The sequence below is a fragment of the Balaenoptera musculus genome, chromosome 6 (genome assembly GCF_009873245.2).
Source record: "Balaenoptera musculus isolate JJ_BM4_2016_0621 chromosome 6, mBalMus1.pri.v3, whole genome shotgun sequence".
NCBI classification, from domain to species: domain Eukaryota; kingdom Metazoa; phylum Chordata; class Mammalia; order Artiodactyla; family Balaenopteridae; genus Balaenoptera; species Balaenoptera musculus.
In genome coordinates this window covers 6,149,648-6,169,038 of record NC_045790.1, presented here as the reverse complement: position 1 = coordinate 6,169,038, position 19,391 = coordinate 6,149,648, and the positions used below count along the sequence as shown (strand labels likewise).

General features: G+C 37.1%; 1 long non-coding RNA gene across 1 annotated transcript in view; it reads right to left on the bottom strand.

Annotated features, from left to right (window-relative positions):
- Positions 1-7,027: 7,027 nt before the first annotated feature.
- The window catches only part of LOC118896692, a 149,534-nt gene continuing 137,170 nt past the window's right edge, over positions 7,028-19,391 (bottom strand). Inside the window, exons 6-7 of the long non-coding RNA XR_005020250.1 lie at positions 8,885-9,058; positions 7,028-8,469 (exon numbers count right to left, since the gene is read on the bottom strand). This is a non-coding gene — a long non-coding RNA (uncharacterized LOC118896692). The remainder of the gene's footprint in view (positions 8,470-8,884; positions 9,059-19,391) is intronic.

Genomic DNA, 19,391 nt, shown 5'->3' with positions numbered 1-19,391 from the left:
GCATTTTAAAATAATTAAACTCCAGATTGTTTCTGTTTTTCACCTAAGTTTACTGGCACCCAGCAAAGAAGCCTCCACTTTGATTTTAATCATGGCCAGACGATGGAAGCCCTCTGTCTCAGAAGCAGCAAGAGCAGCAAGTAGAAACCCTGCTGGGTAATTTCAAAGCAATGCACTTCCTGCTGGTAGCCCTACGGTATGATTTCTGTTCTGCCAAAAGCACCAATAGATGGCAACTGCCAATTTGCACCTCACACATAAATTCACATTATGCCAATAGGCTTCGAAGGAAACCACAAGCTACCCCGCTCAGCCGTCAGAGGTCTGTTAACAGACCTTTAACTATGATCTATTGTGCAGCAGGGCCTGAAAGACGCAAGCGGAGTCCACTTTATAGAGACTGCATTGGCCTGACACCGTTTTTCTTGAGATAATTATAAGTGTTTATTTTGGCTTTTAACAACTTTAACCACATTATTTAGCATGTTGCTGTTTTGCCTTCAAGTTAAATAAATACAGAGTTCTCCCAGGAATGTTCCAAAAGCTCACACGTAGGGTGGTTTCAGTAAGGACAGAAGCCAGTGTATGAGATGGAGGTGGTTAATTACACCGGAGCTTCAAGCTTCTTCAGGATTGGAAGATGTTTCCCTCCACAAACTAGTAGGCAAGCAAGTTATACCAAGAGACAGAGAATTCCTAAAAGAATAAGGTGTGATCTTCCTAATGAAAATACCATGGACCTCCCTTTGCTTTGAGGTTGTGTTCTCAGTGGTTTTTAAATGGGGAAAGGGGTTTACAAGGAATCCTGCATAATGGCCTGCAACGTCTTCGAAGACAAATTTTGCTGCCATTGCCATGTGGAATACAGAATTGCACTTCTCTGAGTTATCTAGAATTAGGTCTAAAAATAACCTTAGCTGATCACAAAGGAGTCACTGTTAACTTTGAGCAGCTATCGAAACATCATATTGTGCCTACTTGCACTTGATCACCCAGTAATAGCAGAACTATAATATACTTCAATGAATTCTGAAAATACCTGCCTCCATTGGAAAAAGGTTTTTCCCAAACTAAAAATGATGATTCACCTTATTCCTAAATCACCTCATTCAGTGTGTATGTGAGTCAACCGGTGTATAGCTCTAGATTACTCAATAAATAGATTTAGTGCATAACAAAACTTATATGCCATTTTTCTGGGTTAATATTTCTATCTGATGCTATACACTCTGTTATTCATTACACTAAAGTTTCAAAGTCAGATCTTTTCTTCTACATTATGTATTTCAATCCTTTAAAGTAGTCACTTTAACTTCCTTACAGAACTAATGATGAGCACTCTCTATTTTACTTGGAATTGTATTTTTCTTCCCAAGACTCTCACATGGACATGCAAGATTATTTAACATGATAACAGCTGAAACAGGATGGCCAATGAGAGATATGGTTTCAAAATGACCAGTTTCATCAAACAGGTATTATCTCTTTAAACTGTCATGTTTCTTTTTCATGAAAACCTGCAGGGCAACTTGTAATAAGACCATCAGATTCATGTTCTGTTTCACAAATCCAGGAGCCAATTATTCATAAATAAAAATTCTGTGGGTGTAATCTCTGTCACAAGTTTAGTAGATTCATGTCCAACAGATAACTCCCAGATTGATAAAATGAATACAGGCAACAAATACGGGAAAACTGAGTTTCTAGTGTAAATCAGTACTTTAAATATCCCCAGGAAATAATAGAGATTCCAGAGTCTTATGTATACAAATACTGTTTAAACATATGTAGACAATGATTAAAAAGGGGGTAAATATTTTTAAAGGTTGAAAGTTCCAAATCTAACCAAGCCATAGTCAGAACGAGCAAAGGTCAAAGTACCTGTGCATTTCAGGTTGGCTTTTCCTCTAGTGATTAGCGGTTGCCAGGGCCCTTTTATCATTTGAGTAAAAGTTCCAATTTTTCTTTGCTCCAGCAAACTTCCTAACAGGAATCTCATACATCTCATAATTAAGAGACCTGGATTCTGGCCTCACTTCTGCATTGACAAAGTGGTACAATCTTTAATCTGCTTCCTATTCACTAGTAAGAATTTCTTATTCTTTCCAAGTTTAGTGCTCTTTCATTAGATTATGCTAACTGAATAAAACGATGAAACATTAATTTTCTCACTTCATCCTACCTAGCAGGGATGTATTACAGTGAAAACCATATAGGGTATAAAAGTAAGGCACAACAAAATAGCTCATATAAAGTCTAAAAGCTTCCACACTAATCCATTTTTGCTGTGATTCACATCAAATTGTGAGTTTTTTCTAATCTGAGAGGATTAGACTGGCCTCTAATTCCTTTTCTACAATACTGAATACCAGACTATACTGGACCAATGTCTTCAAAGTTATTTTGAGCCTAGAATTCTATATCAAATTAAATTATTATTCACATCTATGGTAATTTTAATGAATTTTATGAACTCTGTCTTAGCATTTCCAACTACTTCTAAAACCCCAGTTTTTCCCCTTTGAGTATATTACACTAATATTCTAAGAAGGTCATGAACGTATTGCTTACTAAGAAGAAATGAAGTATTAGTTGATTAAATTAAGGCAACTAGTAAACTTAAAAGAACTTTACTGATAATAAATAAATAAATAAATATTCACATCTATTAATCTAGGCAAATTAATCTTCAGTCCTACAATGACTTGGAAAGTTTATCCATACACACATTTTCTGAAAAATTCATGAGTAAAATATTAATAATTCAAATCTCCCAGTAAATTACAAGAAGAATGCTCAATAAACACACAGGTTTATTCTTAGAATTTAAAGATGGTTTAAATTTATAAATCTATTCATTCAATTCACCATATTAACATATAAAAGGAGAAAACCCATAGGTTTATTTTGAAAATTTCTGGTAAAGCATGTCCTGTAATTACTTTTGTTGATAAAGGGAGAGAATAAGACGCCTAGAAAAGTTATAACTTAAACGTTATATAAAAACCTGTGATAAATATAATAATTAAGGATTGCCAAATGAAATCAGGAGCTAGACAAGGACACTCACTATCATCACTATTATTCAAGCTTATTTTGAAACATTCCAGCCAATGCAATAAAACAAGAAAAGTGAACTGTACACGTTGGAAATCAAGAATCAAAACAAAGCTGCCGTTCTTTGCATAGTATACGTTTGTCTGCCTTAAGACACAAGGACAACTGAAAAATTACTAAAACTAATAAAAGAGTCCAGTAAGGTAGCCAGGTAAAATATAAATATATAACAATTAATAATCAATTAGAAATATAATGGAAGAAATATCCAATTTTCTAGAGTAACAGAAAGCAATAAAATGAATAGGGACAAGACTAACAAAAAAGTTCATGTAGTCTTGAAGAAAACATGTATATCTAACTGAAGAATCTTTAAAAGGACTGAATAAATTAAAAGTCATAACACCCCACTAGATGAGAAGACAATAAATTATGACATGATTATGTGACTGAACAAAGTACTGCAGACTGGGCAGCTAAACAACAGAAATTTATTTTCTCACAGTTATGAGGATAGAAATCCAAAATCAAGGTGTCAGCAAGGTTAGTTTCTTCTGAGGCCTCTCTCCTTGGTCTTCATGTGTTCTTCCCTCTGAATCTGCTTGTTTCAAAATCTCACCATTTATGTTAGATCAGTGCCCCCAAAATGATCTCATTTAACTTAATCACCTCTTTAAAGGCTCTGTCTCCAAATACAGTCACATTCTGAGGTACTAGGGGTTGGACTTCAGGATATGATTTGGTGGGGAGTGGGGGGCACAATTCAGCCCATGACAATGACATTTCTTTCTCAAGGTAATCTAAACTTTCAAAAAAATTATTATTGAAAACTCAACAGAACTTTTTATGGAAACTGACAAGGTGATTATAAAATTTACCCATTAGAGTAAACTCATAAAAAAATTGTAAAATACAACAGCATTGAGGAACAACTTGCAATACCAATTGTCAATGCATTCTATTTACCTATGAAAGTGCTCATGGTATAGTGTTTAAGAACACTGACTGGGACTTCCCTGGTGGTGCAGTGCTTAAGAATCCACCTGCCAATGCAGGGGACAGGGACTCGAGCCCTGGTCCAGGAAGATCCCACATGCCACGGAGCAACTAAGCCCATGCTCCACAACTACTGCCTGCGCTCTAGAACCCGCGAGACACAACTACTGAAGTCCGCGTGCCCAGAGCCCGTGCTCTGCAACAAGAGAAGCCACCGCAATGAGAAGCCCATACACTGCAATGAAGAGTAGCCCCTGTTCACTGCAACTAGAGAAAGCCCACACACAGCAATGAAGACCCAATGCAGACAAAACAAAACAAAAAAATTGACCATGGATAGGCAATTCTCAGCTGTTTACTAGCTCGTAACCCTGGGCAAGTTACTTAGCCTACTTGGACCTCAGTTCCCTAATATGTAGAATGGTGATAATAATGTTAATTACCACATATGGTAGTTGTGAAGATTAGTACAATGATGCCAGGTGCTTATTAAAGTTTCAATAAATATTAGAGATTATTGTTATTAAGTACTGCTGCTATAGAATTGAAACAGTATGAAGAATAGATAAATAGATCAGGGGAACAAAATAGAAATTCCCAAAAGAGAGTGATGATTATAAAGGAATTTAGTCTATGAAAATGTTGGCAATAAAATCTGTCAGTAAAAGGTTAACTATAATGCAAAGTGAAGAGAAAGCCACTTCTGTAAGAAAATATTTGCAACATATTTAGCAGAAACAGAATTAAAATTCATAATATATGAAAAAGTTAAACTAAAGAAAAATGGGCAAAAATCATGAACTGGCAGAAGAGGAAGTACTGAAGACTAATAACCTTGCAAAATCATGTACAACTTCATAAATAATAAAGCAAATGGAATTAAAATGAGAAGATGTTTTACCTGCTCAACTGGTAAAAACTCCAAGGACTGATAATATCCAGGGTCCATACATTTTGGGAAATGGAAACTTAATATATTGTTAGTATAGACTTTTAAAGCACAATGTGGAAATGTCTGTCGAAATTATAATGCACAAGATTCTTGACTCAACAGTTTTACTTATAGGAATCTCTCTTACAGGAACAATAAGGCAGATGGGTGTATAGAAACTTTATTCTTTGTAGTAGTAAAAAAATTGGAAACAACCTAACTATCCAGCAAGAGGGGAGCGCTGAAATAAATTATGAAACATTCATTCATAGAATGTTAAAAAGAATTACGTAAACAAAATATGACATAAGAAGATGTCTATCAGTTATTATTATTTGTGGTTTTTAAAAACCTTTATGTCTAAGCATGAATAAATGTCTAGAAAAATGTCTGGAGACACATATATGAATAATAGTTATCTCCAGACAGGGAAAAAGGCTGGAAGATTAAGATACTTTTAAGGAGGCTTATTTTTATATATCTAAATCTGTTGTAATTTTCAAAGTAATCAGGTATTTCTTTTATATTTAAAAAATTAAAAGATACCAGCAATTAATTATAGGACAGAGAATATAGTCTGGAGATCATCGTCAATTACTCTTTGGGGGATGTGAGCTATAGACTAGAATAGTGTCTCTACTTATATGTGAATCGCTGAGGAAGAGTAATGCCATTAACAGAGAAAGGATATGCAGAAAGACAGCCTTAGTAGCATTAGGAGAAGGTAAATAAGGGAAGCTTACTTTCCCCTGATTTCATGTTCCCATGTAGAAGGACATTCATTCAAGCAACACTTTGGGCTGCTCTGCCCCTTCACTAATTCTTTCCCAAGGAAGAGAGGTTGACTTAACTGATTGATGGCTTTGGAACAAAAAGTAGGCAGGTCTGAATCAGCTCTCCGCCTCTTCCTCTTTGAGATCTGACCATATGCATGTGTTCTGTTCTACTGCTGGTCATGCTGTAAAGTTGGTGGTCAATACAAAGGTGGTCAGTGGTTGTCCAGAGCTGCCTTGACTGAGAAAGTATTGTGTCTAATCTTGAGTTCTACTAGGAAAACCAGTATTACCACATACCTAAACCACGGAACCCAGCCTTTGTCAGCAACAAAGCCATCACTTTGATCTTCAAGTGCCTGATTCTCGGCTCCATCTTTCAATCCATCTCTCAACTGATTCCAACCCTTAGAAGAGTGGAGTGGTTTAATTTATTATGAGTCCCTAACTTCAGATGCTTCCAGAGTGACACTGCATAATCCATACCAAGGTTTCATCCTTTTATTTATTTGTTCAATCAGCAACACTGAGCTAGGCTCTAGAGACACAAATGTATATAGAATAGGTAATCTATACTTCAGGAGCCCACAGTATTTGGGAGACAGACATAAGACAAATATGGCCTTCTTTCAGGCAGTAGGAAGGTCAGGAATAGGTACAAGGAGGAAGTGATATAAGCTGAGCTTTGAAAGGTGAAAAGAAGTTCACGTGGTTGGTGATGGACGGAGGGGAGGGTATGGCAGAGGGAACAACATATACGAAGACAGGAAAGCTTGGGAGAGCTTGGTGCTTTCAGGGAGCTCTATGAAGTTTGGTATAAGTGAAGTACAGGGTACATAATGGGATGATGGTAACCAAAGCTGAAAAAGGATAATCAAAACTGCATCATGTAATACTATGTTTGTCTTTAATATGATGGAGAAATCATAAAGATTTCTCCATCATATTAAGATTCAAAATTCAAGAATTTTTAACGCCGAAGTAAAATGGTAAACTTTGCATTTTAAACAGAACACTCTGATGGCATGTGAAGGATGTTTCTTCATCCTTTTGAAGTTTATTCTTCTAACCCATTTCAATATAAATTCCTACCAAGATGTGACAAGTCCAGGAGTATCACTGAAAATTAGCTACTGCTTTCTGAAGAATTTGGGCTGCAACTAGATACAATGTTGGTATCACATTGTTCTGTTAGCCTCTCAAAACAAATATTAACCAAGATTGATTTTTCTACTTTTTATTTTATTAATTTTCACAAAAGCTCCAAAAGACAAGTTGAAATTATTGCTTTTTCCATTTTATACATGAAGATAGTCATAAAAGAATTAAAGAGTTTGAACCAAGTACAAGTCAAGAACAGAGTCTAAATTTGGGTATCTCTGTTAAATCAGAATAAGACTATTACAATACCATGTGATTTTCTTCCATATCAGAAATTCTTCCCGTTACAATAATTCTCCTGTAGCCATAAAAAGTGATTATGTTTTGAAGTATAAAATCTGACTATTTGCCCCCAAGTCTGAATTCAAATTCAAAGTTAGATGAAATAATTAGTGTAAAAAACAGGTTTTTGCAGAGAAATTAATGTTTACTGCATATTTTAATCCTTTTCTAAAATTTTCCTAAGCTTCTCTCTCTTGATGTAAATAGTTCCTTTTGGGTATCCTCTAAGGAATTCATACTGTTTTGTAAATGCCCTGGAAGACTGGATACCAGGCTAAATAAAACAGTACAAACGTTTTGGTAAACTTCCTGGGTCATGTCATGACTTCTGCATATTGAAAGAGTCACACCAGGCCAAACTGTTTGAAAGTCTAGAGATTCATGGAGAACAGCTTTGAAAGAATGGTAGTCTCATTATTTAACCCTATCTAGCACTTGACCCCTGTGCATTAATCGTGTGCATGTAAAAGCTGGACCAAAAGGAAACAACGCTAGGACACATTTCTGATCTTTTTCCTCTGACCTCATGTTTGTACAACTTTACTGGTTGCCGTTGGCTGTCATGCTTCATACTTGGAAATATGTAATAGCATTATATATACATTTTAGTGGTAAAAAACCTTTATTTGCTAATTCCATTCTCATATAATGAAGGGGAGGGCTAGGATTCCCTCTTATCCCTACTTGTAAAATATTTCAAGGACATGTTCATATCTCCTTCCAGAAGTCAGACCTGTTGGTGCATTGTGGATAATTCTGCAACCATCATCATATCTATAATAGCCTATTAATTTGAATTGTAGTATAATTTTGGAACCTGACCACACGTTTCAGTTCATAAATTCAACCAAAATTTTTATGATACATGCAATAAATATCTAACTGTGTAAGTAGTAACCTTACCGAAAATAGCTGATAAAATTAAATATAAACAGACTGTTGCAGATTTCTCCAGAGGAAATATTCATCATAGTGTTCATGTAACTATAAATATGCACCTCACATGTCTATGCAAGGCTATGGAATATTTAATTTCCCTAGACAGAGGTTAAGCAGTTATCTTTCAGTAAAATGTAAGCAAAATTCACACAGTATCCTGACAGTTTTGCTTTCCCTTTTATCCACTCCTGATGCCAAGGAACTGTAAAAGGACAGGGGCTTAACCGCGCACCATCTGTGCTCCCTGAGTGTGGGAAGTGACGACTGGGTGGCAAAAGCTTTGATTCTACAAACGTCAGAGCTGCAGGAACCATCCAGGGAGGAGACGATCTGTGAGATAGAACAAAAACTGGTATGAGCTACTTCCCCCAGATTCCTAATAACCCTTTATGAGATTCTACTGTGTTCAGTTAACTTGACTTTTCCTTTGTGTTGTTTTGCCATCTTTAAGCCACTCCACACTTACTAACTTTGGCTAGATCACTGGTAGTGAAATACAGTCATAAAGCCAGTTCTAGAAGCCATGCCAACCCAAAGTCTAGACCTAGAAGTTCCAGATAAGGGTAATACAAGCCCTCATTCAAAAGTTTACTAGACTGTAAGCTGCTTGAAAATTAACACCATATTTTTGCTATAAAATTATACGTAAAAAGTGTTAAGTACCTCCTACAAATGCCATGGACTTCACTTCAAACAGGTGGCAACTAACAATTTGACTATCATTAAACGAGTAAAGGGAACATACCTTTTTATTAATGTTACTGTCACTTTCTTGGCAATCGTCTCCTCATTTATCATCAAAGTACTACCTGGTATGGCAAATTCAAAACTTGTTACAAGCAGTTTTCTTTGCTAAATTAATTGTTGGATTCATATATGACCACATGGCTGCCAGCCACGTTCTATTGAAGTGGTTTGCCTGTAAAATGGAAGAAAACATATTTCTATTCCCAGAAGGAAAAGCAAAAAACCTTTAAGTCACAAAACAAAACAAAATTTTAAAAGCCCAGAGAAATCTAGCTACCCTGTTAGCATGTGGGTTGGACCAAATTAGAGGCAATGTCCCAATATGAGCCCTTGTCGATTGTGGGGAGAGGCTCTGAATCTTCAGCCCTATTGTATGTTTTTTCCTCTCCTCATTTTGTACAGATGGTAGCAATCATAATGACAGTATTGCTTGCCATTACATAGCAACAAATGTAATGCATCAGTGAAGCTTCTTTCTAAAATAAGTAAAAGATCAGTAGAGACCTAAGGGTAATTAGAATATTTATTTGAGGAAAAATGATAACCCAGAGCCAGGCATGAAATCCTCTGAATACTTTAAAGGGAAAAGCATCCAAATCAGAGAAGCCAGAGTTGCCTCGGGCATTCCCCTACCATGTCCGCACGGCTCCAGAGAGAGACACCAGGTCAAAGGGACTCCTCAGATGGAGGCCAGGGAGCCTCTCAGAGAGAAGGGAGCCCCGTAGACACACACAGATGCAAAGAGCACCACACCTCAACCTATAGCTCTACCCCCTTGACTTCATACATTGTGTGTTATTCATCTCTGGAGCCTCAACCGCACTTTCCCTGATGTATACTAAATAAATAAAAGTTCAAGGATTAAATGAATGAGTGAATAACATCAATGACCTGATCATTGACCAAAATGAGCAAAAAAACTACCAAAAAAAAAAAGCCACATCAGACTAAAATGCTCAGATCTATTAAAAAATAAAAGCTTTAATCTGTTGGTAATAGTCTCTTATTAGAATACTATATGTATGGGAAATTAAATACCTGTGAAACATCATTATGCCTGGATGCCACGTGTCTTCCATATGACTGACACCTCTTTTCCTCCTTAGAGCTGGACGGTTATGGACGAACAGAACACTTCTAAGGGTGTTATATTTGTGGTTAAGGCTGATACAATAATACAGCTCATCAATGCTGACCACATTGATTTTACTGTTGATTTCCTTCCTACCGTATTATAAAGAAAACTAAAATTATGAGCACATAACTATTGGTTATTTTAGATCATCCCATAATTCTTTGCCACTTTAATCAGTGTAACTTGGCAAACAAATCCAGCCAACCAAGACTAGTTAAATGAGCCAAATGTTTACAACATGGTTTAATGACTAATTGTGTATAACTGTATTTTAATGATTTTGTTTTTCCACTACATAGAGTACAGTGTACAAGAGCCATGCCAGAAGGGCACACTGACCCCTTCTAATCTCTAACGGATCTGTTATTAGCCTAATAAGGATCTGGTACTGGACATTTGGTGATGGCATGGTGTAATTTTAGTACTGACCATTTGAATGTTCCTGGTAAAGAGGCCGGAGAGAATGGGCAATTACAATTTAATAATACAAAAAAATGAAAGACGGGCAAAATGACTTAGCACAGATGAAACCCATCAATTTTTCATTTAGTTGGGATGCTGAGGTCTTTGCATCATAGATTCTCAAGCAAATATCCATAACTCTATGCTTGGAATCCTCTCAGTGAAAGAAAAATATAATAAAATATACAGAAAATTGAGAGAAAACTCAATGGACATTTAATTGTTCTTCTTAATCTACCCAACACAGCACCAACACTTATTAACAAAAAAGTTATATTTTCCTTGTTAATAAAATAGAGGAAAAAAATCTGTAAGAGCATAGGTTTTGATAGTGGCATATGACAATATGTAATCACAGATAAAGGATATTAATTGTACAAGTATTCATTGAATGTCTACCAGTCTTACTTTATACTACACTATTTTTGTCATATATTTTCCCAGCTACTTTAAGAATTCCAGAATCCTTCCTGCCTGACCATAGATTGTCAAAAAGAAGGCACCACAATCGTATCTACAAGGACAAACATTATATCACAGTCTAGTAGGGAAGATACACAAGTAAGAAATTACAGTTCAGATGATAAAATGTAATGAGAGTCTCAGCAGGGACACTGATCCATTGGAGGCGAAGACAGAAAGGCAGTAAAAGGAAGATCAGGGAAGACCTGACAGAGAAATAACCATGAGACTACAGGTCTAAAGAATGAATAAGGATGATCTAATAAAATGTGGAGAGCATTGGACATAAGGGTGCAAAGGGAAAAAGTTAGGAAAAATATCCCAGACAGAAGGAACAGCATCTTTGAAGGCCTGGAAGAAAGAGCAAGCATGAAACTGAGGGGACAGGGAGAAGTCCATCATGGGTAGAACAGGAAGTTAACAGCAGAACAGGAGGAGAGAGAAAGGTCCTTGGGATAAGTAGGGTCCCAATCATGAAGGATCTTATAATCCATGTGGAAGACACTGGAATTAAACCCAAGAACAGAGCGGAGCTAGTGAAAGGTTATAAACAGGGTGTGACATTAGCCTTTTGGAAATATCCCCCTGACTGCCTAGTGAAAGTGGATGTGTAGGACAGACTTCGGGGGAGGTAAGTTAGGAAGAAGCTATTATATAATCTACCCAGGAAATGTTGGTGACCCACTCTGGGACAGTAGCAGCAGAAAGGGAGAAAAATGTGTGCATTTGAGGGAGTTTTAGGTGGATTTAGTATTAGGTGATTGATAATAATAATAAGCAATAAGCAGGATTTCATGACTGATTAGATGTGTGAGGGAGGGGGAAGATACCCAAGATTTTGATATATGGGCAGCTGAGTGGGTAGTGGCACCATTCGTTGGTTTAGGTTTAGAAGAGGAAAAAGGAAGAGTGGGCAGGGGGGGAGGAAGAAAGGGGGAGGGAGAAGGAGTTAATTTACTACCTTTCGTAACTTTTGATTTTTAGGGGTCTGTGAAATACTGAACTGTAGATGTCCTGAAAGCACTTAAACATGAAATTCTGGGGCTCAAGAAAGAGGTCTAGGATGGGATACAAATCTAAGATATATCATTAAGGATCAGGGAATTTTAATCCAAAGTGCATGATGGGACTCAAAAAAACCACCTGAAATTGTATGCAAAATTTGTGGGTTTAATTTTCTCTTCTCTGGCCTAGTTTCTCAAAGTAAAACTTATATTATTGATTTACAGCTGTATTCTTTTCTAGCACAAGCATTTAATGCTATAAATTTCCCTCTAAACACCATTTTAGCTGCATCCCACTAATTTGATATAGGATGTTTTCATTGTCATTCAATTCAAAAATTTTTCTGATTCCCTTTGAGATCACCTCTTTGACCCATGGATTATTTAAAGTATGTTGTTGAATTTCCATGTATTTTTGTATTTTCCAGATATCTTTCTGTAACTTATTTCTAGTTTAGTTCTATTATGATCATAAACTCTATAAAATTTCAGTCTTTCAAAGTTTATTGAGATTTGTTTTTTGACCCAGTATATGCCTAACTTCATGAATATTCTACACTTATCTGAAAGGAATGTGTGTTCTGTCATCGTTAGGTGTAATCTTTTATAAATGTGAACTAGGTCAAGTGGGTTAATTGGTTGTGTTTCTCTGGAGAATCTTGACTAATACATTAAGTGTCTGAATTCTGTTGTTTTCCTTTAAAAAGTATTGGGAGTTCCCTGGCAGTCCAGTGATTAGGACTCCATGATTCCACTGCAGGGGGCACAGGTTCGATCCCTGGTTGGGGAACTAAGATCCCGCATGCCATGAGGAGTGGCCAAAAATTTTTTTATTTAAAAAATTTAAAAAATAAAAAGTATTGTATGCTTCCTTTGTGGTCCAGTGGTTAAGACTCCGCGCTTCCAATGCAGGGGGCACGGGTTCAATCCCTGGTGGGAAACTTCCACATGCCTTATAGCCAAAAAAAAAGTATTGTACTTTGTTTGGGCAGGTAGTTAAATTCCTTGAGGATCAATTTGATCTTGTTAAACGTTCTTTTTAAGATTTGTTAGGAGGAGTCTAGAGTAGCTGTTTTGCTTTAGATTTAATACAGCCTTTCTTAGGTCCCAAGTGAATGCCTCGGGGAGCAAGCATCTCTCTATTAATTCTAAATTAATTATTAAGCATGCATTTCTCTACTAATTCTTGTAGCTTCTTGCCCCTCAATTATATTCCAAATATAAAAGATAATGTGTTGTTAAAGTTAAGGGGGAAAAAAGAAGATAATCAGTATACAAGTTGTCTTTTTATTTCTTATGTTTTTGTATTATAGTCTTCACTTAAATTCAGCAGCCATTAATACCCTCCCAGACATCTCCCATACAACTACCTTTGCTCAGATACATAAGCCAACAAGCTGGGAATAGAAGTGTCAACACAACGAGTATTTAGCCAACCACAGCAAAAAATAAACCAGAATTAATTGTTACTGCAGTTATGTCTTGAGTGCAAGGGTGCCACTAATTCTCTTGAAATAATGACTAATGAAAAGTTCAGACAGCAGTAAGTTTTTGACATGAATCTGCAGATGTTAATTAACCATATTACTCAGCATGACACACTTAACTCATACGAAAGGTAACATTTGTATCAACTAAGTGAAAGGCTCTTTCAAGTATTAGCTTCATTTTGAAATGTCTATCAAAAGTCTTGGCATTAATCCAAATACTAAAAGAAGTGTTTTGATGATGGTATACAGACACATGTATCCCCCCCCCACCACCAAATTGTTATAATAAAGATGATAAAGTCAGAAAGTGAGAAATGATCTGCTGGTAGGCAAAGCCAAAAGAAAATAAGCTTCCAAGTAAAACAAAGCATGCAATGGCTATGAAGCAACATAAATAAAAAACACTGGCTACAGAGCCATTTTCTGGAAAAGACAGAAACCAACCACTGTGGCCAGACAAATTAAGGCACTAAGGCGTCAGCCAAAGCAACTTTCATTAAGCACTAGAATAGTTCCAGCCAAACAAAAGATGTATGGGGCTCAACTCAGTTTGATTTATTGCAAGTTTTAGTGCAGAATTATAATTTGTGATTTAAAAAAATGCCAAATGTGCAGTTTTGTGATGGAAATGATACATTAGGGAAATGAGGAGATACATGGCGGAAATAAGGAATACTTGAAGCTGTTGGAATTTAAGCATTTAAAGGTTGAATCAAGGCGGGTAAGCTTTCATGAACCTCACAAATTGTACTTTTCTCTAAGTTGGAGCCACCTGAAAAATTCCAATTAACCAGTGCGATTAAGAAGTAAAGTTCTATCTGTAGTTTGCTTTGTCTGTTTGTTTCTGGCGATGGGGTGGCGTCGCAAATCACTGCTCCCCAGTGTATCCTCAAGGAAGCCGCAAATAAATAAGGGTCACTGGTGATTACGAGCAGTTTATTTTTAGCAGTGGTTATACTTTTCTTTAGCTGAATTATCATAGAGTTCATTCTTTAGTCTAGATTGTTCTATAATTTAAACAAAGTGTAATACCTACATTTGAGAGGCCGCTGTGTCAGTTGCACTTTAGGCTCCGAAGCCCAAGGGCTCCCAAGACTTTGAAGGGAGATTTATGTGTCTTAAGTACAATTGGAGTGTGCTGCACCCTCAAGAGAAGATTGTAAACAATCAGAGACCAGATAGGGGTAATTCAAGTATTCAGTTGTGACGACAGCCAAAAAAAGGCCCATGTGTTTCCTGGAAGAGCCGACATGAGTAATAACTCTTGTTACGTACACGGCACCAAGCCCACCTCCAAGGTCTGAAGCTGCAGCATTCTCTTTAAAGAGTTTATAACTCTTCCTTAGCCTCAGTCACTAAAACATTCTGAAATCACACCAATGGTGTGGTTCAAATTCTTTTTTTACACTTGAGAAGTAATTTCTGAAATATCAAAGTGACCTGGCAATGCAACTTCTAAAAACAGGTAAGTGTTAAAACTAATTTATAATCTTGTAAAGATATTTTGCTTTTTGTTTAATTAACACTAATGCTTCCCTCAGATGACTCTCACCAAATGGATGGAAATAGTGTGGCAGTAAATAGAGAAAAAGTAAAACCTGCCTTCAATGTAGTTAAGTCTTCTTTCAGAGGCCCGACAGAAATTAAGGTCTTTGCTTTACGCTACAACTTTTGGGTGAGTTACTTCCTTTGCAATTTCATTGGGAAATTCCGTAAAGGGAGGTGCATATGCTTTTATTCCCCCTCTGTGTTCTACATAGAAGACAAAATGTAAAAGTCAGGTCTCTGTAGTCCAAATGAAATGTAATATGATGGCAATTATCTGGGTCATTCAAGGGAAACCAGTACATTAGTGGTGATTTGGGAAAAGATGCTTTCTTTTTGCTTGAATTATACATAGAGTAGCTTCTATTACTTTACCACTTTGACATTTTTTTTCTGAGTCTCTGTACAGTTATTCTAAGGCCAGAAATATCCTGTCTTAAAAAGGATACTTAATGTCCTTTTACATACATGCCATTTATAAACCTAAAAAAAAAATCATCTTAGCCAGTTAACTACTTTAAACAAACACGCATACACAGATACGTATTTTTATCATAGAAGTTTGAGCTCTTCTATATAGATCATCACCCTCATCAATATCCATAATGAATTTTACAATATTTTTCACATGACTTCCTCAAATGGTTTCCATTCATTAATTCAAGGAATGGAACTTTACTCCATCGAAATTCCTAGCTTAGGAATTAGTGTCCTCCCTACCACAACAATTTCCAGATTGAAGTTGAGAGTTTGCAGAATTGAAATTTCGGGCCTAAGAAATCCTCCGGCATTATAATGCACTGTCAGATTAGAACCTACATAGAAAGAAGAAAATAATTGATTCAAGATAGTTATTCAGTCCCATACTGTTTAGCATGTATACAATGGCAAGAATCTAGAATCACCTAATTCAGCTCTGCTAACTGAACTTATTTCCATTTTTCACTTTCTTCTTATGGTCTAAAGTGTGACTATGATGTAATGTAGTAATGATAGATTGCTATCATCAAGTAGCGGGCAGGGTCAATGTCACGACATCCAGTTGAAAGAAGAAAAGAGAACCCTGTGTAAATGACTCACTTATGAAAATTATTTGGTTGAAACTACAAATGCCCAATAACAGTAAATAGGAGAACTAATTTTATAGTAATATGTTACTAAAAGGAAAGCAAAAGTGTCTGAGCATCTTTCCCTCCTAAATATTCATAAATTTTAAAGTTCTAAATATAAGAGTAATATATGAATATTGTAGAAACTTTATAAAATGTAAAAGTTATTTGGAGAATTTAAAAATCATCTCTATTTCATCACTCAGAGAAAATCACTATAAATGTCTTGGTAGAAGTTTTTTCAGGTTTTTCCTGTGTATATGCATGTGCATACACATATAATTAATATCATAATGTGTGCAATATTCCGTAACCTGCTATTTTCTTGTAGCAGACGATTTACATTTATCCATGTCATGAAGTAGTCTTCCAAAACATGTAGAGAAATCACATCATATGAACATACTATAATTTATTTAACCATTCCCTTACCACTGTAATCTTAGGCTATTTCTAATTTTTCATCTTTACAAATATTGCTGCAATAAATACTTTTAGTACCTAGCTCAAAATACGTTCTTAAGATAAATTCCTGGAAGCGGAATTACTCTCAAAAAGAATACAAGTATTTTAAGGCTTTTAATAGACTACTGAATTTCAATCTAGAAAAGTTGTTCTAAGTTACATTCCCACCAATAATGTATGTGAGTGCACATACACTTATCTTTTTAAACCATTGTCACTCCAAAATATTAAAATTGGTTTCTCATTTTAATTGGTCTTTACTTGATTACTACTGGAGTTTATTACTCCTTTTGTTCTCCCTTGTGATTGGTCTGGATATATCCTTTGCTATGTTTCTACTGGGGTAAAGAATATTTTTCTAAGTAAATTTCTTTTTAATGTCTCCTAAAATATGGGAACAAAACACAATTCAAGAGGGACTTCCCTGGTGGTGCAGTGGCTAATAATCTGCCTGCCAATGCAGGGGACACGGATTCGATCCCTGGCCCGGGAGGATCCCCATGCCGCAGAGCAACTAAGCCCGTGTGCCACAACTACTGAGCCTGCGCTCTAGAGCCCACGAGCCACAACTACTGAACCCGTGTGCCACAACTACTGAAGCCCGTGCGCCACAACTACTGAGCCTGTGGTCTAGAGTCTGTGAGTCACAACTACTGAGCCCACGTGCCACAACTACTGAAGCCCAAGTACCTAGAGCCCATGCCCCGCAACAAGAGAAGCCACCGCAATGAGAAGCCCGCGCACCGCAACGAAGAGTAGCCCCCCGCTCGCCACAACTAGAGAAAGCCCACGCACAGCAACAAAGACCCAACGCAGCCAAAAATTAATTAATTAATTAATTTTAAAAATATATGCTTAAAAATAAAAATAATTTTAAAAAACACAATTCAAGAGATCTTAACTCACCTGGCTAAGGAGGGAAATTGTGGATCCCAACTTTATTACTTGCATGTATACATTAATCTTTTAATATTCACATTAAAAGTGCTTTTAGTGTCATCTTGATGTTATCCTGCAACTCTGCAGACTACTGCTAAGTTCTTTCCAACTCTGAGGTAGCTCTATGTCATATCATGCTAGGTCAGTGGACCACTTGGGATTTGTTTTTAATGAGGTTATCATTTGATTGATATATTTGAAAAGGAATCCCTGTAAAGGGCTTCTGAGGTTTTGAATTCACTACTGCTAATGAAATCCTCACGATTAAATCCCAGCTATTTCCCCTGGATTATACAGACCTACTACCTGAAAGCAGGCCATTCACCTGTGTCTTCTCTGCACACATTTGTCTCTCTGCCTCCAGATGTGGGTGACCCTGGGGACCCAGTCTTGGACTCTCCACTGTTTTCTTTCTGCCTTACTCCCAACAAATCATCTAATCCTGTGGCTTGAAGTATGATCTCCACATTAGTGATGCCCTAATTTTTATCTCCAGCTTCAGCCTTTCCCCCAAATACCAGACTCAGATTTCCAGCTGCCTATTCAACACCTTCCCTTGGATGCCTCAGGGGCCTCTCAAACGTCAGATGTTAACAGCAGAACTCCTGATTCCTGGATCCTGGCCTGCCCTGCTCCTCTTCCAGCCTTTCCCGGATCAGTAAATGGTTCCGCTCCCCCAGCCCAGCAGGGGTTCTCAGGGGTTTTGTACATCTCAGTTCTCCAGCCTGGAACATCCTTCTCCTAGAACTTGACGGTCTCCCCCTCCCCTTCATCTAAGTCTCTGCTCAAATGTCACCTCCTGAGAGAGACCCCCACACACACACTGTATCTGAAATATCACTCCTGCCATCACTCTCTATTCCTTTATTTCGATTTATTTATCTCTGGAGTATTTAATACGTGTGTGTGTGTGTGCATGTGTGTGTGTGATGTACACTCCGTAAAAGCGAGGTTTCTGTGTTTTGTTCACCGTATCTCCAACCCTTAGAACACAAGAAAAAATGTGTTCTCCCCTCCACCTGCACTGACCCTGCAACCTACATTAGCTTCATACCCTTAAGTATTAAGAAGAATGTACTACTTTCTAGGACCTTTCTTGTTTAAGTTTCTTCCCAAAGAGTTAATCACAGCATTTGAAAAAAATAGATGCCGACCTTTGGTACCAAAAGGGGTCATGGGTGATTGTACAGTCCGGTCACCTGGCTTCAGTTAGATAATATGTTATTAAATCCCTTTTACAAAGTAATCGTTAGGATCCCCAACGCTTGTGGCTAATGTTCAACTGAGGCTGAGCTCACAGGTTACCATGATTCAGTGATAAAGAGAAGAGTTGGGAAAACCTATCTGTTGTCGCTTTTAACTAGTGTGTCGTGTCACACTACTTCACTGCAAAACAATATCATGATGAGGAAAGATGCAGGCGATCCCAAGCTGTGGGGAGAAAACACTGATTTGTCTGCTCTATTAGCTATGGTTAATTCAAAGGGATAATATGCCAGCTCCTCAGAGCTGGGGTTTTTTTTTTCCTTTTACTCCTTTCTTCACTCTTTTCCCCATTTACGATTGATATCTACCTAGAACTCTTCGTGGAGCCCTGAACTCTGAGAGTTGTTTGAATTCGGCACAGTTTCGTTTAGAAAAGATTTGACTGGTAAAGGCAGCCCTCCATCTTCCACGCTCTGTAGAAGCATCTGCCAACAGCACACCCAGAGAGAGTCAGGACAGAGACGTAAACCTAAGTGCATTCACTGCTAGCAAACAAACAAACAAAAAGCCCTGAGCACCAGTATCGCTGGAGCTGGTCCTTAACCAAAATACAGTTTAAGAAGCCTCTAGGAGAACTTTGGGCTGCCTGTGACGTGAATGTCTGTCTCAACTCAGAGAAGAAAACTTT